Below are 26306 nucleotides of genomic sequence, written 5' to 3' on the forward strand. Positions count from 1 at the left end.
AATCAAACAGAAAGTCAAAACATACCTGGAGACAGATGAAAATGAAAACACAATGATCCAATATTTACAGGGCACAGCAAAAGCAACACTAAAAGGGAAGTTCGTAGCAATACAAGCCTATCTCAGGAAACAAGAAAAATCTCAAATAAACAATGTAACCTTACACCTAAAGGGACTAGAAAAAGAAGAACAGATAAAACCCAAAGTTTGTAGAAGGAAAGAAATAATAAAGTTCAGAGCAGAAATACATGAAATAGAGACTTAAAAAAAGAAAAAGGAAAAGAAGAAAGGGAAGGAGGGAAGGAAGGAAGGAAGGAAGGGAGGAAGGAAGGAAGGGAGGGAGGGAGGGAGGATGGATCAATGAAACCAAGAGCTCATTCTTTGAAAAGCTGGTTCTTTGATAAACCTTTACCCAGACTCATCAAGAAAAAAGAGAGGGCTTCCCTGGTGGCGCATTGGTTGAGAGTCTGCCTGCCGATGCAGGGGACACGGGTTTGTGCCCCGGTCCGGGAAGATCCCACATGCCACGGAGCGCCTGGGCCCGTGAGCCATGGCCGCTGAGCCTGCGCATCCGGAGCCTGTGCCCCACAACGGGAGAGGCCACAACAGTGAGAGGCCCGCACACCCCCCCCCAAAAAAAAAAAAAGAGAGAGAGAGGGCCCAAATCAATAAAGTCAGAAATAAAAAAGGAGAAATTACAACTGACACCACAGAAATACAAAGGGTTTTAAGAGATTACTATGAACAATTACATGCCAATAAATTGCACAACCTAGAAGAAATAGATACATTCCTAGAAACACACAATCTCCCAAGACTGAGTCAAGAAAAAATATGAAACATGAACAGACAAATTACCAGTAATGAAATAGAATTAGTAATTTAAAAACTCCCAACAAAAATCTAGGACCAGATGGCTTCACAGGTGAATTCTACCAAGCATTTAAAGAAGAGTTAACACACCTCCTCAAACTCTTCCAAAAAAATTGCAGAGGAAGGAATGCTTCCAAACTCATTCTATGAGACCAGCATCACTGTGATACCAAAACCAACCAAAAATACCAGAAGAAAAGGATATGAGAGGCCAATATCACTGATGAACATGGATGCAAAACTCCTCAACAAAATATTGGCAAACCAAATTCGACAATCCATTAAAAGGATTATACACCATGATCAAGCAGATTTTATCCCAGGGATACCAGAATGGTTCAATATCTACACATCAATCAGTGGGCTACAACACATTAACATTTTGAAGAATAAATATATGATCATCTCAATAGATGTAGAAAAAGCTATCAACAAAACTCAACATTTATGATACAAAAAACTTTCACCAAAGTGGGTATAGAAGGAAAATATGTCAACATAATATAAGTTATATATGAAAGAAAGAAATTTTTAAAATGAGGATAGTTTAAGAGACTTCCCTGTGACAACATTAAACATACTAATATTTGCATTATAGGGGTCCCAAAAGGAAAAGAGGCAGAGAACATATTAGGAGACATTATAGCTTAAAACTTCCCTAACCTAGGAAAGGAAACAGACATCCAAGTTCAGGAATCATAGAGGGTCCCAAACAGGGTCAATCCAAAGATGACCACACCAAGATGTACTGTAATTAAAATGGTAAAAATTAAAGGTAAAAAAAATGAATATTAAAAGCAGCAAGGGAAAGCAACTAGTTATGTATAAGGGAATTTGCATAAGGTTATCAAATGACTTTTCAGCAGAAGCTCCACAGGCCAGAAGGGAGTAGCATTTATGATAAAAACCCTCACTAAAGTAGGTATAGAGGGAACATATCTTGACATAATAAAACCCATATACTACAAGCCCACAGCTAACATACTCAACAGTGAAAAGCTAAAAGCATATTCTCTAAGATCAGGAACAAGACAAGGATGCCCACTCTTGCCACTTTTATTCAACATAGCATTAATAGTTCTAGCTACAACAATCAGACAAGAAAAAGAAATAAAGGGAATCCAAGTTGGAAAGGAAGGAGTAAAACTGTCACTGTTTGAAGATGACATGATACCATATATAGAAAATCCTGACGATGCCACCCAAAAACCATTAGAACTAATAAATGAATTCAGTAAGCTGTAGTATACAAAATATATGGAAATCAGTTGCAAAAAGAACTATCAGAAACAGAAATTAAGAAAACAATCCCATTTACAATCACATCAAAAAGAATAAAGTACCTAGGAATAGATCAACTAGGGAGATAAAAGACCTTATTGGGAAAACTATAAGACACTGATGAAAAAAACTAGAGGTGACATTAGCAAAGATATATCATGCTCACAGATTGAAAAAATTAATATTATAAAAATGATGATATTCCCCAAAGCAATCTACAGATTCAGTGCAATCCCTATCAAAATACCAATGGCAGAGGAATCAGGCTTCCTGACTTCAGACTATACTACAAAGCTACAGTAACCAAGACAGTATGGTACTGGCACAAAAACAGAAATATAAATCAATGGAACAGGATAGAAAGCCCAGAGATAAACCCATGCACATATGGTCAACTTATCTTTGATAAAGGAGGCAAGAATATACAGCGGAGAAAAGACAGCCTCTTCAATAAGTGGTGCTGGTAAAACTGGACAACTACATGTAAAAGAATGAAATTAGAACACTCTCTAACACCATACACAAAAATAACCTCAAAATGGATTAGAGACCTAAATGTAAGACAGGACACTATAAAAGTCTTAGAGGAAAACATAGGAAGAACACTCTTTGACATAAATCCCAGCAACATCTTTGTGGATCCACCTCCTAGAGTAATGGAAATAAAAACAAAAATAAACAAATGGGACCTAATGAAACTTAAAAGCTTTTGCACAGCAAAGGGAACCATAAACAAGAGGAAAAGACGCCCCTCAGAATGGGAGAATATATTTGCAAATGAAGCATCTGACAAAGGACTAATCTCCAAAATTTACAAGCAGCTCATGCAGCTCAATATCAAAAAGACAAAAACCCAATCCAAAAATGGTCAGAAGACCTAAATAGACATTTCTCCAAAGAAGATATACAGATTGCCAACAAACACATGAAAGAATGCTCAACATCATTAATCATTAGAGAAATGCAAATTAAAACTACAATGAGATATCATCTCACACTGGTCAGAATGGCCATCATCAAAAAATCTACAAACAATAAATGCTGGAGAGGGTGTGGAGAAAAGGGAACCCTCTTTCACTGTTGGTGGGAATGTAAATTGATACAGCCACTATGGAGAACAGTATGGAGGTTCCTTAAAGAACTAAAAATAGAACTATCATACAACCCAGCAATCCCACTACTGGGCATATACCCTGAGATAACCATAATTCAAAAAGAGTCATGTACCACAATGTTCATTGCAGCTCTATTTACAATAGCCAGGACATGGAAGCAACCTAAGTGTCCATCAACAGATGAATGGATAAAGAAGATGTGGCACATTTATATAATGGAATGTTACTCTGCCATAAAAAGAAACAAAATTGAGTTATTTGTAGTGAGGTGGACGGACCTAGAGTCTGTCATACAGAGTGAATTAAGTCAGAAAGAGAAAAACAAATACCATATGCTGACACATATACATGGAATCTAAAAAAAAAAAAAAGAAATGGTCATGAAGAACCTATGGGCAAGACGGGAATAAAGACACAGACCTACTAGAGAACGGACTTGAGGATATGGGGAGGGGGAAGGGTAAGCTGGGACAAAGTGAGAGAGTGGCATGGACATATATACACTACCAAATGTAAAATAGATAGCTAGTGGGAAGTAGCCGCATAGCACAGGGAGATCAGCTCGGTGCTTGTGACCACCTAGAGAGGTGGGATAGAGAAGGTGGGAGAGAGCGAGACACAAGAGGGAAGATATATGGGGACATATGTATATGTGTAACTGATTTACTTTGTTATAAAGCAGAAACTAACACACCATTGTAAAGCAATTATACTCCAATAAAGATGTTTAAAAACAAAACTAAACTAAACGAAATACCAATGGCATTTTTCACAGATCTAGAACAAATAATTCTAAAATGTGTATGGAAACACAAAATAATAAATAAAAAATAAACACCAATAGCCAAAATAATCTCGAGAAAGAAGAACAAAGCTGGAGGTTTCCTGCTCCCTTGTTTCAAACTATACTACAAAGCTACAGTAATCAAAATTGTACAGGACTGGCACAAACGCAGAAACAAAGATCAATGGAATAGAATACAGTCCAGAAATGAACCCACTGTTATATGGATAATTAATGTATGACAAAGGAGACAAGAATATATAATGGAGAAAGACAGTTTCTTCAATAAATGGTGTTAGGAAAACTGAACAGCTAACATGCAAAAGTATCAAACTGGATTACTTTCTCACATCATTACAAAAATAAACTCAAAATGGATTAAAGACTTAAATGTGAGAATTGAAACCATAAAACTACTAGAACAAAACATAGGCAGTACATTCTTTGGCACTGCTCTTAGCAATATTCTTTTTACATCTGTCTCCACAGGCAAGGGAAATAAAAGCAAAAATAAACAAAGGGAAATACATCAAACTAAAAAGCTTTGGCACAGTGATGGAAAATGTCAACAAAATGAAAAGGTCTGTAAAGTCAAATCATTATGCTGTACACCTTAAATTTATACAGTGCTGTATGTCAATTATATCTCAATAAAACTGGAAGGAAAAAATATAATAAATAAAGAAGAGACTTCAAGCCAAACACATATATCTCATAGCATGGCAAGTTAGACTGAGGAAGCAAGAGGCCCCTTTAGGTTGAAGACAGACCTACATCCACCTGCTTCCCACTGCTTCACTGTAGAAAGAGGTGGAGTAGCTCTCATTCCCCTCAGCTCACACCCTAACCTAGGCCCATTAGATTGAAACACTCTGACAGAAAGAGGAACCCAGAAAAGAAGAATTTAAGCAAAAGCATGTTGAGGAAAGAGTACATTTTTCCCTCAGGCCATAAATAGTAGTCAAAACAATTTAACCCAGGTCTCCTTTCTGCTGGACTTTCCTCGAACTCAATGGGCTGCCTGTGGGAGTGGGGGGAGGGAAAGAGCAATTTTCTCCTCCTGAACAGGAGCAAGGCCCAGAGTCCTCTTCATGGGAGAAAAAAAGAAAATCAAGCCAAAATGAGAGATATCACTAGAGAGGGCTTAACCCCCAAAAGACAAAATCGAATTAACAAGTCATGTACAAACACTTGTATGTTTAATCATCTCCATTTGAACATTAAAATCCCTGTGCCTGGTGCTGTTATCCCATATGGATGCTGAGGAATCCATTTTGTCCTTGACCCAGGTCGCCATCATTCCCCTCCTCTGCCTGACTCAGAAATGAGAGAAAGACCAGATGAAAAGAGTCTTGATTTCCCATTACAGGAACACACAGAGTATTGAATGAGATACTTATCCCCTGCTGGAATCCCTCATGTCTTACAATTGTTTCCTTTGTGCATTTTTATCCTTCTTACAGGAAATTAAAAAGAAAAGTCTTAAGGGCTCTCACTATTTCTGACCTGATGCAGAATCTTAACTAGAATTCAGTTTTGTATTTTTTATTATAACACACACTTTATTTTCTCTATATACAGGGATGAACCAATTTTAACATTCAGTAATCCCTGACTACATGCGAAAGGCTTATAGCCATCCCAGTATATTTATTGTACAGACACTGCATTACCATAAATGTATGAAAGGAAGTCATATATTTTCAATTACTCCATTCATGAAAATGCCTTTTCAATCACAGCCTCTTACTGTGAACCCAGCTGTTTGTTTCATATTACAGTTCAAGAGCTGAGTTTCAAGTGCACTGAAAGCTTTGCCATGGACCACTGTCTAAAAGACAATGACAGACCAGCTAAGCAAAAACCTGAGATTTTACAGGTTTTACGTAGTATAAAATCTCCCACATGTCATGGACAACTTTTTTCAACATTGATGAGGATTACTGAAAAAAGTACCATACCTAAGAAAATTTCCAAATATTGGCTGAAGGTGTTCTTTCTTGCTATAAAATCATGCCATCAGGAAGAGATACCTGCTTCAAAAAACAATGTATTTTGGTATAGGAGTTGGCCAGTCCAGACAATTGAATCCCATATCTAGTTTAGTCAAAAACTTAAAGAGAATAATTCACATTACTATTGAAGACATATACAAGGATGAGGAATCCATTTCTGTTTTGAACTTAACACATGCAATTTTACTGACCGTTGGTGCTTTGGAACGGAAACAATGAAAGTGAGTGGTAACCTACTTAGTCTTTGAGCTGCTACCATTGCAGAGGCTGTTTCTACTACTGCTATAGAATATCAATTAAAGTTATGTTTACTTGTAGTAATCTCTCATAATCCATCAAATTTCTGCAGTGTCAGTTGTTACTTCTCCTTTTTCATTTCTAATTCTATTGAGTCTTCTCCCTTTTTTTCTTGATGAGTCTGGCTAGTGGTTTATCAATTTTGTTTATCTTCTCAAAGAACCAGCTTTTAGTTTTATTGATCTTTGCTATCGTTTCCTTCATTTCTTTTTCATTTATTTCTGATCTGATCTTTATGAGTTCTTTCCTTCTGCTAACTTTGGGGGGGGGGTTGTTCTTTTTTCTCTAATTGCTTTAGGTGTAAGGTTAGGTTGTTTATTTGAGATGTTTCTTGTTTCTTGAGGTAGGACTGAATTGCTATAAACTTCCCTCTTAGAACTGCTTTTGCTGCATCCCATAAGTTTTGGGTTGTCGTGTTTTCATTGTCATTTGTTTCTAGGTATTTTTGGATTTCCTCTTTGATTTCTTCAGTGATCTCTTGGTTATTTAGGAGTATATTGTTTAGCCTCCATGTGTTTGTATTTTTTAAAGATTTTTTCCTGTAACTGATATCCAGTCTCATAGAATTGTGGTCGGAAAAGATACTTGATATGATTTCAATTTTCTTCAATTTACCAAGGCTTGAATTGTGGCCCAAGATATGATCTATCCTGGAGAATGTTCCATGAGCACTTGAGAAGAAAGTGTATTCTGTTGTTTTTGGATGGAATGTCCTATAAATATCAATTAAGTCCATCTTGTATAATGTATCACTTAAAGCTTGTGTTTCCTTATTTATTTTCATTTTGGATGATCTGTCCATTGGTGAAAGTGGGGTGTTAAAGTCCCCTACTATGATTGTGTTACTGTCAATCTCCCCTTTTCTGTCTCTTAGCATTTGCCTTATGTATTGATGTGCTCCTATGTTGGGTGCATAAATATTTAAAATTGTTATATCTTCTTCTTGGATTGACACCTTGATCATTATGTAGTGTCCTTCTCGGTCTCCTGTAATACTCTTTATTTTAAAGTCTATTTTGTCTGATAAAAGAATTGCTACTCCAGTTTCTTTTCATTTCCATTTGCATGAGAGATTACTAAAAGCAACTATATGCCAGTAAAATGGACAACTTGGAAGAAATGGACAAATTCTTAGAAAAGCACAACCTTCTGAGATTGAGCCAGGAAGAAATAGAAAATATAAACAGACCAATCAAAAGCACTGAAATTGAGACTGTGATTAAAAATCTTCAACCAAACTAAAGCCCAGCATCAGATGATTTCACAGGCGAATTCTATCAACATTTAGAGAAGAGCTAACACCTATCCTTCTCAAACTCTTCCACAATATAGCAGAGGGAGGAACACTCCCAAACTCATTCTACGAGGCCGCCATCACCCTGATACCAAAACCAGACAAAGATGTCACAAAGAAAGAATACTACAGGCCAATATCACTGATGAACATAGATGCAAAAATCCTCAACAAAATACTAGCAAACAGAATCCAACAGCACATTAAAAGGATCATACACCATGATCAAGTAGGGTTTATCCCAGGAATGCAAGGATTCTTCAGTATAGGCAAATCAGTCAATGTTAAACCACATTAACAAATTGATGGATAAAAACCATATGATCATCTCAACAGATGCAGAAAAAGCTTTTGACAAAATTCAACATCCATTTATGATAAAAACCCTCCAGAAAGTAGGCATAGAGGGAACTTGCCTCAACATAATAAAGGCCATATATGACAAACTTACAGCCAACATCATTCTCAATGGTGAAAAACTGAAACCATTTCCACTAAGATCAGGAACAAGACAATATTGCCCACTCTCACCATTATCATTCAACATAGTTTTGGAAGTTTTAGCCACAGCCATCAGAGAAGGAAAAGAAATAAAAGGAATCCAAACTGAAAAAGAAGAAGTAAAACTGTCACTGTTTGCAGATGACATGATACTACTATACATAGAGAATCCTAAAGACTCTACCAGAAAACTACTAGAGCTAATCAATGAATTTGGTAAAATAGCAGGATACAAAATTAATGCACAGAAATCTCTTGCATTCCTATATACTAATGATGAAAAATCTGAAAGAGAAATTAAGGAAACACTCCTATTTACCATTGCAACAAAAGGAATAAAATACCTAGCAATAATCCTACCTAAGCAGACAAAAGACCTGTATGCAGAAAACTATAAGACGCTGATGAAAGAAATTAAAGATGATACAAACAGATGGAGAGATATACCATGTTCTTGGATTGGAAGAATCAACATCATGAAAATGAGTATAGTACCCAAGGCAATCTACAGGTTCAAAATAATTCCTATCAAACTACCAATGGCATTTTTCACAGAACTAGAACAAAAAATTTCACAATTTGTATAGAAACACAAAAGACCCTGAATAGCCAAAGCAATCTTGAGAAAGAAAAGCAGGGCTAGAAAAATCAGGCTCCCTGACTTCAGACTATACTACAAAGCTACAGTAATCAGGACAGTATGGTACTGGCACAAAAACAGAAATATAGATCAACGGAACAGGATACAAAGCCCAGAGATAAACCCACGCACATATGGTCACCTTATCTTTGATAAAGGAGGCAAGAATATACAACGGGGAAAAGACAGCCTCTTCAATAAGTGGTGTTGGGAAAACTGGACAGCTACATTAAAAGAATGAAATTAGAACACTCCCTAACACCATACACAAAAATAAACTCAAACTGTATGAAAGATCTTAATGTAAGACAGGACACTATAAAAGTCTTAGAGGAAAACATAGGCAGAGAACTCTATGACATAAATCACAGCAAGATCCTTTTGGACCCACCTCCTAGAGAAATGGAAATAAAAACAAAATAAACAAATGGGACCTAATGAAACTTAAAAGCTCTTGAACAGCAAAGGAAACCATAAATAAGACAGAGAGGCAACCCTCAGAATGGGAGAAAATATTTACAAATGATGCACCTGACAAAGGACTAATCTCCAAAATTTACAAGCAGCTCATGCAGCTCAATATCAAAAAGACAAACAACACAATCCAAAAATGGGCAGAAGACCTAAATAGACATTTCTCCAAAGAAGATATACGGATTGCCAACAAACACATGAAAGAATGCTCAACATCATTAATCATTAGAGAAATGCATATCAAAACTACAATGAGAGGGCTTCCCTGGTGGCGCAGTGGTTGAGAGTCCACCTGCCAATGCAGGGGACACGGGTTCATGTCATGGTCCGGGAAGATCCCACATGCCGTGAAGCAGCTGGTCCCATAAGCCATGGCCGCTGAGCCTTGCATCCGGAGCCTGTGCTCCGCAATGGGAGAGGCCACAGCATTGAGAGGCCCGCGTACCACAAGAAAAAAAAAAAAAAACTACAATAAGATATCATCTCACGGGCTTCCCTGGTGGCGCATTGGTTGAGAGTCCGCCTGCCGATGCAGGGGACACGGGTTCGTGCCGCGGTCTGGGAGGATCCCACATGCCGCGGAGCGGTTGGGCCCCTGAGCCATGGCCGCTGAGCCTGCGCGTCCGGAGCCTGTGCTCTGCAACAGGAGAGGCCACAGCAGTGAGAGGCCCGTGTACCGCAAAAAAAAAAAAAAAAGATATCATCTCACACTTGTCAGAATGGCCATCATCAAAAAATCTACAAACAATAAATGCTGGAAACAGTGTGGAGCAAAGGGCACCCTCTTGCACTGTTGGTGGGAATGTAAATTGATACAGCCACTATGGAGGACAGTATGGAGGTTCCTTAAAAAACCATAAATAGAACTACCATATGACCCAGCAATCCCACTACTGGGCATATACCCTGAGAAAACCATAATTCAAAAAGAGTCATGTTCCACAATGTTCATTGCAGCTCTATTTGCAATAGCTAGGACATGGAAGCAACCTAAGTGTCCATCGACAGATGAATGGATAAAGAAGATGTGGCACACATATACAATGGAATGTTACTCAGCCATAAAAAGAAACAAAATTGAGTCACCATGAGGTGGATGGACCTAGAGTCTGTCATAGAGAGTGAAGTAAGTCAGAAAGAGAAAAACAAATACCGTATGCTAACACATATATATGGAATCATAAAAAAAAAAAAAGGTTCTAAAGAACCTAGGGGCAGGACAGGAATAAAGACACAGACATAGAGAATGGACTTGAGGACATGGGGAGGGGGAAGGGGAAGGTAGGATGAAGTGAGAGAGTGGCATGGACATATATACACTGCCAAATGTAAAATAGAACACTAGTGGGAAGCAGCCACATAGCACAGGGAGATCAGCTCGGTGCTTGGTGTCCACCTAGAGGGGTAGGAGGGAGACGCAAAGCGGAGGTGATATGGGGATATATGTACATGTATAGCTGATTCACTTTGTTATACAGTGGAAACTAACACACCATTGTAAAGCAATTATACTTCGATAAGGATATTTTTTAAAAAGTTATGTTTACTTAACTAGAAGTAGCTGTTCATGAAACAGGAGTAGATGGAGAAAGCAGGAGATAAATAGAACTCCCATAACCTACATTAACGCAGGATACACTGAGCTAAACAGTCATACTGTCCATAAGAACCCTCATCTTCTCCACCACACATGTACTCAACTTAATGAAACAAAGAGCATGATGAGTGTGCTTAGGAAAAACATTAGAAAGCCTCCCTAGGATGGAAGAAGAGTAATCTAATTCCTTCCATAACTTCAGAAGAAACACATACATAGCTCCATGAGTTGGTTAAAATAATAGGTACTGGCATCCAAGGTCACAGGTAAAATGTCATAGAGAATTTTACTGAGAAAATATTTGTTATATAGCCACAATCAGTATCTCCAATTTCAATTGAGTACCCAAATGTTGCTCATTTTATCAAAGTAAATAATATTATTTATCAAAGTAAAGAATACCATTTCAGTCCTATAACTGTAATGAAATTTTGTAACAATCCCTCACAAGCAAACCACCTTAAGTCAGTTCAATAACACCATTTTGGATATTATATATACAAACAAATGAGCAATTAACAATAGCCATGACTGGACAGTTTACTATCACTTACAGCCTTAAACTTTCTTAAAGTTTAAAAACTTTGAGAAGTAGAGTGACTTTGCTGACCCTAACTAACCAAGCTTGTGAATTTTTTTATAGTCTTGTGCCTGCCCCTGCAAGAAATCTTTAAATAGCTCTTTGCTTTAGCAGAGTGAAAATGCAATTTTATCTCCTTGTCTTCTTACTTGTCTCTGGAGACATGGATTCAACTCTATTCTACACCTGTTCTTTAGAAGGATGTTCTTTAATGATGTACATTGTTCAGTTTTTGTCTTCTTGCATGGTCATAAGAGAAAGATAAAACCATAGAGATTTTTCTGGCAAATAGGCAAAATCAAATGATGTTTTCTTTTACAGTCTAAGACTATATTTCATTAGTAGGTCTAACCCTTGGTCCAGCTAACCTCTTTTGAATCTTCCTGTTTATATACAAGTTAATGTGTTTAGAATGTTAAGGATTTCACTTCACCTTATCTTTGCTAGGGAACTAAAACTAACATAAACAGGAAGACTGAAAAAAAGCTAATTTATTAAGTAGACCCAGGTTAGATGTGCCAATAAAGTAAGCCTCAGATTTAGAAAAGACAGTGACTAGCTTTTGTGCAAATACGTACATTCTTTTTTCATTTATCGACTATTGTAAAACAGTGTGTAAAATTAAACAATTCTTAAATAGAGTAGTGATTTCTTATATGAATATTATAATATACCTAAGAAAGTAAAGTCTAAACATCATCCATCATTTAAAAAAGAAAACATTACTATAACTATAAAATTAAAATGTCTGATTATCAGACTCCAATCCATTATGTTTATGCTAAACGTATGTCAAATTCATTCTAAAAATGATGAGAGCTTTTGAAAAGATAAGATCTTTTAGATAAGCCCATGAATTTGTTGTCATCATTACTCATTTCTTATAATCCCTGATGCAGTCCATGATGATGTACATGTTCAGATAGTATCTGATATATTTTTGACAGTTGCAGTCTACCAGATCATTCCAAATAACAAATTCCAGGAATCACAGTGTATGAGCAGAAAGTACTCATATCTGGAGGATATGAAATATCACTTGTCTTTATAATGTTATTTCATGTTTTGATGAGATTATTTAAAATCCACTATGAAATACTCATGATTACTGGAGTGGATAAAGATATCCATGTTTAAATTCTTCTAAGCAATAGTTTCAGAATAGTGATAGTTATCTCAAAGAGTAGGTTTCTTTTTATATTTTCTTTATCCAAATCATTTTGGGTTTTTTAATACATGAGTAGTGACGCCATACCTTCAGCATGAATTTTTGGTAGGACTTGAGAAATTGAGAAAAATAATGATAGATAAAAAATAAAGGTGAACCATAAATAGATTCCTAGTAGTATTGTGATAATTCCATATTCAGTTATAGCACAGAAGCTTAATTCATCCAAGAGGAGTTTAAAATTATTCAGTTGGTTTCCAAAAATTATCCTGTCCTACATTAACTGAAATAACTTGGTTAGAATCGATACTTGAATAAAATTAAGTCTCCTAATCCAGGTAAATCAGATGTATCTCCAATTATTGAAATCTTCTATTTTCCTCAGTGAAGATTTGTAACATAAACTTAAGTTTATTCTTAGTCATTTTATACTTTTGAATGGCTTTTTCAACCCACAATATTTCCTATATATTGCCTGTAATTTCAGGAGCTTTCCATTTTTCTTCAGTCTTGTTAAACAGCCGACTTGCCTCTTTACCTGTTTGTAATTTGGTTTCAGTTGATCTTTTTGGTCTTTCAAAGAAGAAAAACACAGGTGCAAATATTGATACTTTTTTTTCTTTTGGATACATTTTTTAATAGATCATTACTGGAGTATAATTGCTTCACAATACTGTGTTGGTTTCTGTTATACAACAAAGTGAATCAGCCATATGCATACATATGTCCCCATATCCCCTGTCTCTTGAGCCTCCCTCCCACTCTCCCTAACCCACCTCTCTAGGTCGTCACAAAGCACGGCACTGATCTCCCTGTGCTACGCTGCCGCTTCCCACTAACTATCTATTTTACATTTGGTAGTGTATATATGTCGATGCTACTCTCACTTCACCCCAGCTTCCCCCTTCCCCACTCCATGTCCCCAAGTCCATTCTCTATCTCTACATCTTTATTCCTGCTCTGCCAGTAGGTTCATCAGTACCTTTATTTTAGATTCCATATATATGTGTTAGCATACGGTATTTGTTTTTCTCTTTCTGACTTACTTCACACTGTGTGACAGACTCTAGGTCCATCCACCTCACTACAAATAACTCAATTTCATTCCTTTTTATGGCTGAGTAGTATTCCATTGTATATATGTGCCATATCTCCTTTATCCATTCATCTGTCCATGGACATTTAGGTTGCTTCCATGTCCTGGTTACTGTACATGTCCCAGTTCTTAATACATTGATTAGAAGTTATTAAATGACAGTGGTGATTTAAAAAAAATAGTACCTTTGATATTTCACTATTAGGTATGTTTTTGGCTCTCATTTTAAGCTAAATATTCCATATTATGTCCAAACCCCTTCTTCTTAGTCATAATTTACTAAGACATTTCATCCAAACGATGCTGAATTTAATTCAACTTTTTTATTACCTATTGACATAGTTATTGTTTCTCTCATGTGAAATTTTAATGTGATCACTTTTGTCATATTCTTCTAATATTATCCTTGAGTTAACAGACTTTGGGCTACTTGGTTCATACAGTGACCAGCTTTTGTGCTACCTCCTTATGTTAGGGGAAGTTTACGCATTATTGAACCTGTGAATCTCCAAGTAAAGGAGCCAGAAATTCATTTCTTCTGCTTCCCTTACAAAGAGAAGTCCCAGTATATAACCTAGAATCAGTCAATCAGATATCCACATGGAATAAGCAAATGTTAAAGTAAATACCATGAAGTAGCTGGTATTGCATAAGTTCCAGTCTGGTAGGGATGGTTCTGGGAAGCCCTGTTTTGAAAGCAGCAGTAGCCAGGCTCCCACATTCTCCATAGCAGCAGGACAGCCATGGATTCTGAGCCCAACAGCAGAGCCAGAGAATCTGTCCTAGAGCAGATTCATGACTGGGTGTGAGCATCAGTTCCAGCTACAGAGCCCCTGCAGCAGTGAGATTCCATAAGCTACATTTAGTAACTTTATTTCCACTAAAGCTAAAGTAGGTTCTGTTGTTCCAACTAAGATCTCTGACTGAATTAATTTGCTGAGTGCTTCAGTTTGTTTACAATTTATTAGGAATTTTTTAGAAGGTATTAATAAGAAAAATTGCTCTGTGATTTTCTTGGTTGAGGGGAAATAGAATGGAGGATCTATTTTTTAAATATTGATATTAAACTTTAGTAAGATGAACTGATATGTGACTTTGGTAAAATTTGAGACATTTACCTTTTTTTCCCACCTGGAACATATTAAATAACTTGTGAATTACCTAGTCCTTAAATATTTGACAGAAAATCCCTTATATATATTTCTTTCATTCTCATACCATAGATATAAGTCTATTTAGGTTTTTTAAATTTCTTCTTGAAGCAATTTAGATAATTTAATTTTTTCTTTTCACAAGTATTTATTTCCTTCACATTTTTATATTAACAAAAAAATATCAATTTTTAATTTCTCTATATCTGATTATATTTATTAAAGAGCGTTTATCAACCCACCTCCTTCATTTCAACTAATTTTCCTGGAATTTTTCTATTTTATTTTCCTTTCACATTTTAAAATTAAGGTTCCAATAAACAATATAATGGTAGAGAGTAGCAATTACAATAATGTCATCCCCTTGCAAAATTGCTTCTCACATATATAATCTTACCTTTTATTCCAAAAGAACAACCACAACCAGGTGAAATATATATATATGTATATGTATATATATATATATATATATATATATGTGTATGTGTGTGTGTATATATATGGTGCTGTTTTATAAATAAAAATGCTAAGCCTCAGAGAGATTGGAACTTGCCACAGTGACTTAAACATGTCTACTTCTGACGCAGACTATTTCTACTCCTCATTTTCACATGAAGATTAAAATAATATCATCAGAGCTACTACTATTGGTTGATATTTCTACATAATAGGCACTGTTCTAATGCCTTCTTATTTGGATCTCATTTAGTGCAAAAAAAAAGAGAAAAACACTATGCGAGTACAATTATTTTTCCCACAATTGAAACGCTGATGATAGTTAATTCACCTCAGGCAAGAGAAGCCTGGAACAGAGGCCTGGTTGTTCCTCCAGATGGAAGAAATGAGGTAACATTTCATGTCTCCTTCAGCAGAAAACAAGCCCAGAATTAATGTTTCAGGAAGCTATCCAGAGGGAGTGATGAAGAAGAGAAAGAGAGAAAGAAGGGGGGGGGGAGAGGAAGAAAGAAAAGAAGAAAGAGGGAGGGAGGAAGAAAGAGAGTTTGTATTCATAATAATCTACTGCAAGTAACATAGCATTTCTTTGTTAAAGAGAAATGCTTGTTAAAAATGGCATGAAAGACTTTATTCAAGACTATTGCAATAGGGGCCAAGACTTGCAATTGGGAAGAGAGATTGAACTCAGCTCCACTGAACAAAAGCCAGGAGAGTTTTGAAGCCCTGGGGTGAGATAGAGGAGAGAGGGTGGAGACTGTAATCAGGCATCTGTATTTGCTAATTGATGCTCATTGAAGTTAGACTCCTACCCTCACGCAGAGACTGAGAGATAGGGCCCAATGTTTCTTGATGATTAGATTTCAGAGATGGCTCCCAGGTCCTTGAGAAAGACATTCCTGGATTGCAGAAAATTTACATCTCAACTGGGCAGAGGAAGAATCTACAGTTGCAAGTTTTCTAATGTAAATACTCTAAGAAAAGGGAAGTCAGGGACCTTCAGTCTGGATGAAACCTGTCTAAAATTTAGTCAAGTTCACAGGAACATGAAGGCTGTATTGGTCATCTTTATCTTTCTAAATCAGATACATCAGACCCAAATCTCATCTACCTGGCTGCCAAGAAATTCTGTCATATGTGGCTGGGGAGAGGACCTCCCTCTCATCAGGGTTTTGGAAGAATCTCAGATGTTTAACACAACTGAGGACATTTGGGGACGGGCCTCTATCTTCAGTCATACTAGACACCACGGACATGCCCACAGCCCAAGGTCTCATGGTCACTCCCTACAAGGCTCAGAGCTCTACAGCTTCCTTGACCTCTGTCACCTGAGAATTCTTCACTGACCTCCCAAGACCACAGCTCTTGACAGTCTCCAAACTGCACCAGCAACCTCACTACCCTTTAGGATCTGCCCTATGACCCATAACCTCCTACAGCAGAAAAAAAAATCCACGTATCAGCAAAAACTACAAAGAACAATTTTTCTCTGAAGAGTAGCCTCCTGCCTTTCTCAGCCCAGGTTTTTCCAAAAGCAAAAGCGTAAACAGAGATTATTTTCTGAGTATCTGGCAGCTTCTAGTCGGTCAGCATGAAAGTCCTAAGTAAGAATCTTGGAGCGCAACATTCAGCCACCTTCACGAGATACAAGCGTGATAGTTCTTTACACTTCTTCCAGATCTCTATGGCAGAGAATAAAACAGAAAATAACAACAGAGTATCCTGCCAGATATATGTGTGAGCTTGTTTAGAATAAATAACCTTTGAGAATTAACACACCAAACGATTAACCATGTTGCCTTTTTCTACCTGGATAGAAAATTAATGGTTACTCTTTTAAAATTTTCTGTTCCTTTCTTATTAAAACAGTTTTTCTGTATTTTCTATGAGAGACAACAAAATATCACAGATTTCTTTTGAAATAAAGAAATAACAAAAGTTAAGGAAATCATTAAAGGAAGTGGAAAAAGCTTCTTATCAATAATTTTCGCACTCTCAGAAAATGTATTTTTTAGGTGAAAACTTGAAGTGATGAGCTTATATGAGATCTAGGCATAGCAGTCTAAATGTTTTCCCATAATAGTCTTATCTCCAGTTGCTGCTACTGCAGCCTCATCTGTTGAAATAGTCCACTAAATAAATATTAGTCTAGAGGCTACATCTTCTCTTTCAAATTGTGCTTCAAACAGTGAAGAAAGCTCTGGGGAATTTGTCAGAAAAGCTGCTACTGAGAAGAGAACAAAGCTACCATACTGCAAAGACCTTTCTTATTTTTATGTTTTCATTGTTGCATCCTTATTCTTTCTTTCCAGGGACTTGCCCCTGAGTTCTTGCAACAAACATTCCAAGTAACTGAAAGTTAGTCAGATCTAAACTGGATACCATCAGTGGGTTGTTTTTTTTTTTAATCTAAAAGTTAACACTTCGTTTTATCTCTTGCTAATCTTATAGATATATTTGCCTAAATTTCAGCTAGAATTGTGCAGTTTTTACAACCTTGTTCCTGAAATCAGTGATGGAGGAAAGAAAGCAGCTTTAGAATAACTACTGATTATATAAATGGCTACTTTTTGTTGTTAAGAATCAAGAAATATTTACTTGGAAACTGATTCCAAAATTGCATTTAGTTAACTGGATCACATATATTGAGTCAATCTAGAATCTCCTGTAAAGTCAGCACACCAAAAAAGAAATAAAATGATAGATAGATAGATAGATAGATAGATAGATAGATAGATAGATAGATGACAGGTGATATGTGGGGGATGGATGGATGGATGGAGAGACAGACAGACAGACACTGGACTATATTCCAACAATCTTAGAATTGTTCAGTTATTTCCCAAAATAGCAATCCCTCTGCCTAAATATTATCAAATTCTTCCTTATCATTCTTCCTTTTTTTTTCTCCCCTGACTGCCAAATTTAAACTCCCAAATTTCAAATATACATTTCACACAATCTAAATTCCATGAGCTACTGAGTGAAATAAGGATTGGAAATGCCACATGTTTTATCTTAGATATTCTCAATGAGTCATAGAATTGACTCCTGAGAAATCCTTCACTAAGGAACTCTGTTTAGGTATGTTTAGCCAGCATTTCCTAAACTTACTTGAACTTGGTGCTCTCTTTTGGCGGACACTTTGAGAAAGATGTCTCTCTTCTACTTAGTTTTGTAGAACCCAGTAGCTTTACTTACTTGGAGTAGAGAAGGCAGAAATCAATCCATGTATCTTATTTAAAAGGAAAATAACATTAAGTACATCACATTAGCACAGGTTTGGGCACATACTTTTCCTTTTTTTCTACATTATTATGTTACTATTTTTATCAATTAATACACGCTCACTGTAAAACAATTCAGGTAAATCATTTCAACTAATGATTCCTGATTAAACTCCCTTCCCTAGATACCTTCAGATAATATCTAATCTAATTGTGTCCATTTGGATCCTGGTCCTACCCTCTTTGAAATAGCAGTGTGAACCAGACATGGCATGTGTGCCTTAGTGAAACCGAACAGTAACCAAGGGACACAGAGCTCAGAAACAAGGCAGCAGTGTCAGGCGCACACCTGCAGCAGGTGAGGGGCTAAATATAGAGGTGCAAAAGGCAGACAGAATAATTAACTGGATTCATTTTCAACACTAATGAAAACCAAAATCCTGCTCACTTGGATCCAAATAGAGCAAAGGAGCTTCAATAATCCAGCAGAGTAGGAATGTCATTGGGGGGTAAATTTTTTAAATATATGTGTTTTCTAATTAATTTATTTATTTTTGCTGTGTTGGGTCTTCGTTTCTGTGCGAGGGCTTTCTCTAGTTGTGGCAAGCGGGGGCCACTCTTCATTGCGGTGTGAGGGCCTCTCACTATCGCGGCCGCTCTTGCGGAGCACAGGCTCCAGACGCGCAGGCTTGGTAGTTGTGGCTCACGGGCCTAGTTGCTCCGCGGCATGTGGGATCCTCCCAGACCAGGGCTCGAACCCATGTCCCCTGCATTAGCAGTCAGATTCTCAAACACTGTGCCACCAGGGAAGCCCCAATATATGTTTTTTATGTTAAGCAATATCTTTATTTGGTGATATAATAAAAGAACAGCTTTTTACATTTTAATTTTTATTAAAGCAATATATGTGTGTGTGTTTTAAAAAAAAAAAAATAAAGAGGTACAGAAGGATCTTAAAACACAAAGCAGCAGTTTCCAGTCCTACCTACCCAACCCCACATACCACTTCCTACTTCTGCTTGTTTTTAATTTTTGCCATGGTTCCCTAACCCACTTACAGCTTAGAGCACCATGTTTTGATTGAAGCATTTTTTTTTTTTTTTTTTTTGCAGTACGCGGGCCTCTCACTGTTGTAGCCTCTCCCGTTGCGGAGCACAGGCTCTGGACGCACAGGCTCAGCGGCCATGGCTCTCGGGCCCAGCCGCTCCGCGGCACGTGGGATCTTCCCGGACCGGGGCACGAACCCGTGTCCCCTGCATCAGCAGGCGGACTCTCAACCACTGCGCCACCAGGGAAGCCCCTGATTGAAGCATTTTTGACTGAAGAATTATCTATTTATTTCTTCTCTAAGAAAGAGAAGTTTCATTTATTTTACTTCTATTAGTTACATTTGAATCTGTTAATAGTATCCTTAAATATTTTGTCATTCTATTTACCGTAAACATTGAGAATTTTTATGCTCTGTTCTTATCACTATTTTTTACATCTTCCATATTTTGCCTGTGGGTGGATTCTGAACATTGGAAATAAATTAACTGATATTATCTTTAGTGGGAGATTTTGCTTCCAGGTAACACGTATTCCCAACCTGTTCTAAATCTGCCTGCCAATGCAGGGGTGGGACACCTCAAACCACATGTCCCTGACACTCCCTCATCAAGAGGGTTCTAGAATTAATTTAGAGTGGTTGAGGGAGATGCACTGGGAGAAAAGTTGGAAGGCAGCAAGGAGGCAGAAGCCCTTCTTTCTCTGGCAGAGGTGGTGCCTGGCACAACTGGCCTGCATTAACAGGAGTGTGCAGCAGCCAGCTAGATGCCACATTCCCTGCTAGTCCCCAGCTCGGTGACTGTACCTTCTGTGATGATTCCCTGCACCTTTCTCCCCTGCGGGGCAGTTGCAGCTTCCAGACCTCTAGATCCCACTTGTAAAAGTGGGACTGAAGATTCTATAGTGCTGGCTTAATCTTCACTCCACCAGCTCGTTCAATGATTATGTAAGCACCAAATTCCCCACCTTAAACCCCATTCTCCTTAAAAGACTTTATTTTTTCCACAGTGAAGCCAGACTGGTACATGTTTATGTATATTTAATTCACAGAAGAACCAAGTACTGTGTTAGGAGTACATTTTCCTCTCTCCATCAGTCCAGTGTCATCACCTCTATACCACGCAAAAGAGAATATTCTCTTCCTCCACATCACTTGCTCAATATCACACCTCACTTATGTTTGCTGCACACTTGAGCCACGGTTTTGCTTATCATGGAACTGGCCTATTTTCTTGTTGAGGAAAATATCATATTGCTTTTGTCACCATGTCAATATCATCTAGCATCTGAATCATATTTGTTTCAGTTTTCTTCCTTAAAATAATGTGACATACTCTTTAGAACTATTGTCCTCCTGGCCTGCTAATACAACTGCGATCCTAGGATTAACTCAAATCAAACTCCTGAATCAGTGCCACTGTTTATCACATCCCTTCCAATTCTCCCTCCCTCCCTCCCTCCCTCCTCCTTCTTTTCCTTTCCTTTCCTTTTTTTCTTTAGCATATTTCTTTGAGCAACTCATCCAAATAAAAGTGCATGGAAACTACACTTTCTAACTCCCTGTGTTTTGGAGACACTTTAGTTTGCTCTTCCACTTGACTAATAGTTTGGCTGAGCATACAATTCTAGGTTCAGACCATTTTTTTCTAGAACGTTTTCCAGCATTATATGTTCTCTGGTGTCCAAGATTCCTAGGCTGTTCTGATTCTTCCTAATATATATGAGCATTTTCCCCCTGAGTCTCCAGAAGCATTTAAGACCTTCTCTTTCCCCTTAGTATACAAAACACCACAAATGTGAATGCAAGTGTCTTCATTTACTCAGGCCATCAGCAGCCCTTTTACTCTGAAGAGACTCAGTTCTCTCTTTAGTTGTGGTAAATCACTTTCTCATATTTCTTTGAAAATTTCCACCCCAGACTTTTCTTTGTTCCCCATTTCTGGACCTCCGCTGTTATAACACATAGATCAATTTTTCTGTTTTATCTTTTCTTTAAGTTTCTTTTATTTTTGTCATTGTTTGTTTCCTAGGTAATTTCCTCAGTGTGATCTTCAAACTCTTGTATGGAAGATTTTACTTTACTAAAGACATGTTGAACTTCTAAAACATTTTTTGTTATTGTTCTCTAGCTTTTCATAGGTTCTTGATTTTTTTTGTTTGTTTCATTATCCTCTGTTACTGAATTATCTGTTTCTATTGAAATCAATTTCTTTTTAATTTCTTTCTTTTTTTTTTGGTTCTTCTCTTTCATGCTATTGGTATTCTTCATATATTTAGGATGTTTTTCAAATTTGAGAATGAGGGTCCAGGTTGTATTTTCCAAGTAGCTGATACAGGTCCTCTGCCTGGTATGTGTTGACTTCCTTCACTTGGTTATACAAATGTATGCATTTATATATTAACTCTAGTTCTTTTCAGTGTGTAGGAATGAGCAGGACTTGGGACTGTCTGGCTTAGCTTGGGCTTGGGTCCTCAGATCGAGAAGCAAGCTTTAGGTAAGGAAGTCTTTCAAATGCCAGAATGGGGAAGGTTTCAATCTAGGGAAGATGCAGCCACCGTGGGAGCCTTACATTTTAGAACAGAAACTCCTTATTTTTTTGCCTGCTCTGAACACAATGCCAGGAACAGGGGGAAGGCAAGGAACATGGGAAACAGTTGCAGAAAAAAATTAAGATCTACCTGGTATGGATGTTTAGAAGGAGCTTGGGCTGGGGATTAAACCACAGCAAAGAAGGCTCAGACATCCTCAGTAGATATGAATGAAAAATGATGTAAAAAGAAAAGTAGTACCCCAATGGAACAAAATACACTGAAGTACTCAACCATTTAAACATTCAATAAATAATAAGTGAGCACACCCTCTATACTTAGCCTTGTTCAATTGTCATCTATTCTTTAAATTGATTGGTTCATGGCCTGTAGGCAACTAATTCTTCTTACTCTTGTCTTCACCTATCGAAATAAAGAGTTTTCTTCCTGATTCCTGCCTCTTAGAAAATACAGCACAGCTAAGTGTAGCCTAGACATGTCCTTACCTGCCGGCCTGACCCTGGCACCTGGGAGAGGCAGAATCTTGGCACGGTTGACATTTACATCACCACGGCCTTAGAAAATTGAGCTCAACAAGGAAGTTGCAAAAGTCAGAGCCAGCCCAGGGAATGCTCCCGATTTTGATCATGTTATGTGTACTTCCAATTACATGCATTATTCACATGGTACTGTTTGGAATTATTGTAACAGCATGTAAATTTATTACTTGATTTAATAAGCTTTTTGTATACAGGAGGGCTCCATATTATATTTTCATTATATATATATATATATATATATGGAGGGAGAGAGAGAGAGAGAGAGAGAGAGATGTCCGTACTGTTTTGCTTACTCTATAGACCCTTGAAAATTGAATGGATTTTCTTTTAACTTAAATTTTTTTTTCTAAGTCAAGGTTTCACAAAGTGTGGTCTGTGACTCAAACCACCAGGGGTGCCTGGTAACAAAGTAGTCGTCAGGGAAGTTACTCCAAATCCAGGCTATTAAAAATGGGCCTCCCAGGTATCTGCATTTTAACGTTTCCCCATGGTGAGACATTGGTTCTTGAAACTTTATGTTCATAATTAAGTACCGTGGAGGATGCAAAAGAAAAATGTCTTGAGCACCTCATGTGCTATGGGGATTGAACACTGGCAGTAAGAGCCCACAGTCACTCACTGTCAAGGCAGAAGGAGTGGCAGTAACAGCTGTACAACCTCCTGACTCCAGTGCCCTTGGGCCTTTGCAGTGGAGTTACCAGTGTGGAACTGTAAGCTTGAAGAAGCCCATGGGCACTGAGTAAGTGCTGCGTCCAGGTTTTCTTAAAGATAAGCCTGGACAGCAATGAGAAAAAGTATTGCAGCATTAGCGTTGGCAATTTCTTAAATAGGAAGCCACTGTTCCCTTTTATTACTTCACCTTAATATAAACTACACACACCCAAAGCAAAATCCACTCCTCCCTGCTTGCCAGGTGAGTTGGCATCTTACTAACATTTTCCAGAAGGGACATGGGTAGTTCAGGACTGTACACACACACACACACACACACACACACATATACACACATACACACATATATATGGACAATTAATTAATTACCTATATACCAGGGTGGGAAAATACTCCAGAGGAAAGTAAACATTTGCAATTTTTGTTTATATGACAATGCTGATTTTTTTCCTTAAAGAACAGAAAAGAAGTTTGTTTTGTTTAAGACGTTATGACTATTCGAATGTAAATATGCATGAATAGCATACAGCCCCTGCAAATGTGTAGTCCTATTACCTCCCATGTTCCAAAAAAAAAATATATCAGCAAAACTGACAGGTTATTTTAAGGTAGAATCTAATGGAAGTGAGTGAGCGTTTTAGTGTCCCAACAACAACATTATAAGTAACTTAACTGGTCTTTTGAAAGCAAAGGTCTTCCTAGTTAATAGGTGTGGACTCTAGTGAAAAAAAATAATAATTGTTTTCAAGTTTTAATAAAGTATGAGTCACAAACATGATGGATAGAGGAAGGGAGGACTTACGCTTAGGAGGCGAAGCAAGAAGGAAAGAGGAAGCTAATTGTCAAAAGGGGAAGCAGCTTGGAAGGAATAGAAAGAGTGTGGGCAGAGGTAGCAGAACCGAAGAAGTAGCTGTGCCTGCTGCCAAGCCCACAGCCATTCACCTAAGGGACAACAGCCATTCATCTAAGGGAAGGATATTCCTCCAGCCAAGACACAGATGTTTTAAGGTACAGATGCTGAAAAGTGCAGCCATTTCCATGCCTTTTCCCACAACATCCAAAATAGCCGCTATTTACCCTTTTGGTTTAAGACCTGAGAAAAATGACACCATGAAAATGTCTACTTTTTTTTTTTTTTTTTTTTTTTTTGCGGTATGCGGGCCTCTCACTGCTGTGGCCTCTCCCGGTGCAGAGCACAGGCTCCGGATGTGCAGGCCCAGCGGCCACGGCTCAGGGGCCCAGCCGCTTCGCGGCATGTGGGATCTTCCTGGACCGGGGCACGAACCCGTGTCCCCTGCATCGGCAGGTGGACTCTCAACCACTGCACCACCAGGGAAGCCCAAAATGTCTACTATTTTGACAACGTTTTCTGACTCAGATGAAAACCTGCAAAAGCCCTCACGTAGAAAACTGGAGGTGTTCTTTGTTGTTGCTGTTCTATTTTATTGTTGGCAGGATCAAAGTAAACATAGCTGAGGCTTTCTTTGCTCAGACAGTTGGGACATTATTCTGATCTCATCACATTGGTCCCCAAAGTTGAGAATCGAGAAAAAGACAACACGAGGACAGAAACAAGGATGTAAAAAGCTCCATAACTGCCAGTACTGAGGAGTCATTTCTCATCTGGTCTCACCATTGACTTTATAATATTCTAATCCACTGAGGATTCTACTTAAAATTGTTTTTTGTCATCTTTCTAAGGTAGAAGCCATTTAGTTTTCTTCTCACTTGTACTCAGAGAGAGGCCAACTCACTCAGTCCTTTTGGAGAAATATGAGCCACATTCCTCCTGAGACAAGTAAAGGAGAAATGGATTCTTATTTCTTTTATTTTTAGCCCTCGTTTCCAAAATAAATCAGAGCATCAAAGGACCGTTGGTAGAAAGAAAGAAAAAGTCACATCAAGCAAAAATTAACTCACAACAGATCCTGTGCTACCTTTTCCCATCCGGGTAGATCATTGTCCACCCTTGGACAGTCTTCACAAACTAATAGCAATACCAAAACTCAGGTTTACCCAGCTCTGCCCAGTAACAACCCAGGAAAATACCCTCCCATTAGTAAGAGTGAAGTAGTTGCAAAGAATACCAGGAGACATGCAAACCTCTCCGTAAAAGCAAGCATGCCTGAACTGTTTAAAGCACTCTGCACTGAGTGGTACTACGTAAATATAAAAGAAATTATATTCTTCACTTAGTTTCAAGCATTTATAATCATAACCAACGTAAAAACTCAGAAAATGCCTATCGTCTCCAATGTTAAAAAAGTAAACTCAACTAAAGCAGAAAACTAATGCATTTGCCATCTCAATCTATACCTTAAAAACGTCAATACTATTATTTAAATTTTAAATATACATATTTATTATAGAACATTAGAGAAAATATTTTAATTTTATGTAAAAATTTTTTGCTTCTGTCATATCACTGGATAGTTTTATTATTATTATTATTATTTTATTCTAAATCTTGTCCATGGCAAATATAAAGCATTCTGAAAGTAATGTTAAAATCAGAAAACAATGATTATTTAATATTGAGATTGCTAAATGAATTGAAGGGTTTTCGGGGGAAAGAAAAATAAACTCCAAAAAGCTTCCTCTCTCTCATGCAACCAGTTTAATAAGGGCATCAATATTATACTTCTTAGTAGTTACAGGGTTCAGTGGAGAATGGCTGAACTATTGTCTTATGATGTTTCACTCCAGTAACAGTAAAATAGGTTATGTCAGTCAGATCAAGGCCTTTACAGAAAAAAATAAGGATGGGATTTGGAATAAAACACTTCAAATAAGGAAGGTAGAAGTAAACTCATATCTAGGATGACAAGAGAGGGCTTGGAATAAAGGTGAGAGGGAGGTGGGTAATAAGAAATTACTGGAAAGAAGTTTCTATAACACTGTCAGCTCTCTCTGACAGTGAGAATTAAAGAAGAAAACCATGCTGGGAAAGAA

At 37.5% G+C, this 26306-nt stretch overlaps 1 long non-coding RNA gene across 1 annotated transcript in view; it reads right to left on the minus strand.

The window, feature by feature from the left end:
* The window catches only part of LOC308622926, a 431583-nt gene that overhangs the window by 284392 nt on the left and 120885 nt on the right, over positions 1-26306 (minus strand). The window lies entirely within an intron of this gene.

This window comes from Mesoplodon bidens, assembly GCF_964165515.1.
Source record: "Mesoplodon bidens genome assembly, chromosome: 9".
In the NCBI taxonomy this organism is placed as follows: domain Eukaryota; kingdom Metazoa; phylum Chordata; class Mammalia; order Artiodactyla; family Ziphiidae; genus Mesoplodon; species Mesoplodon bidens.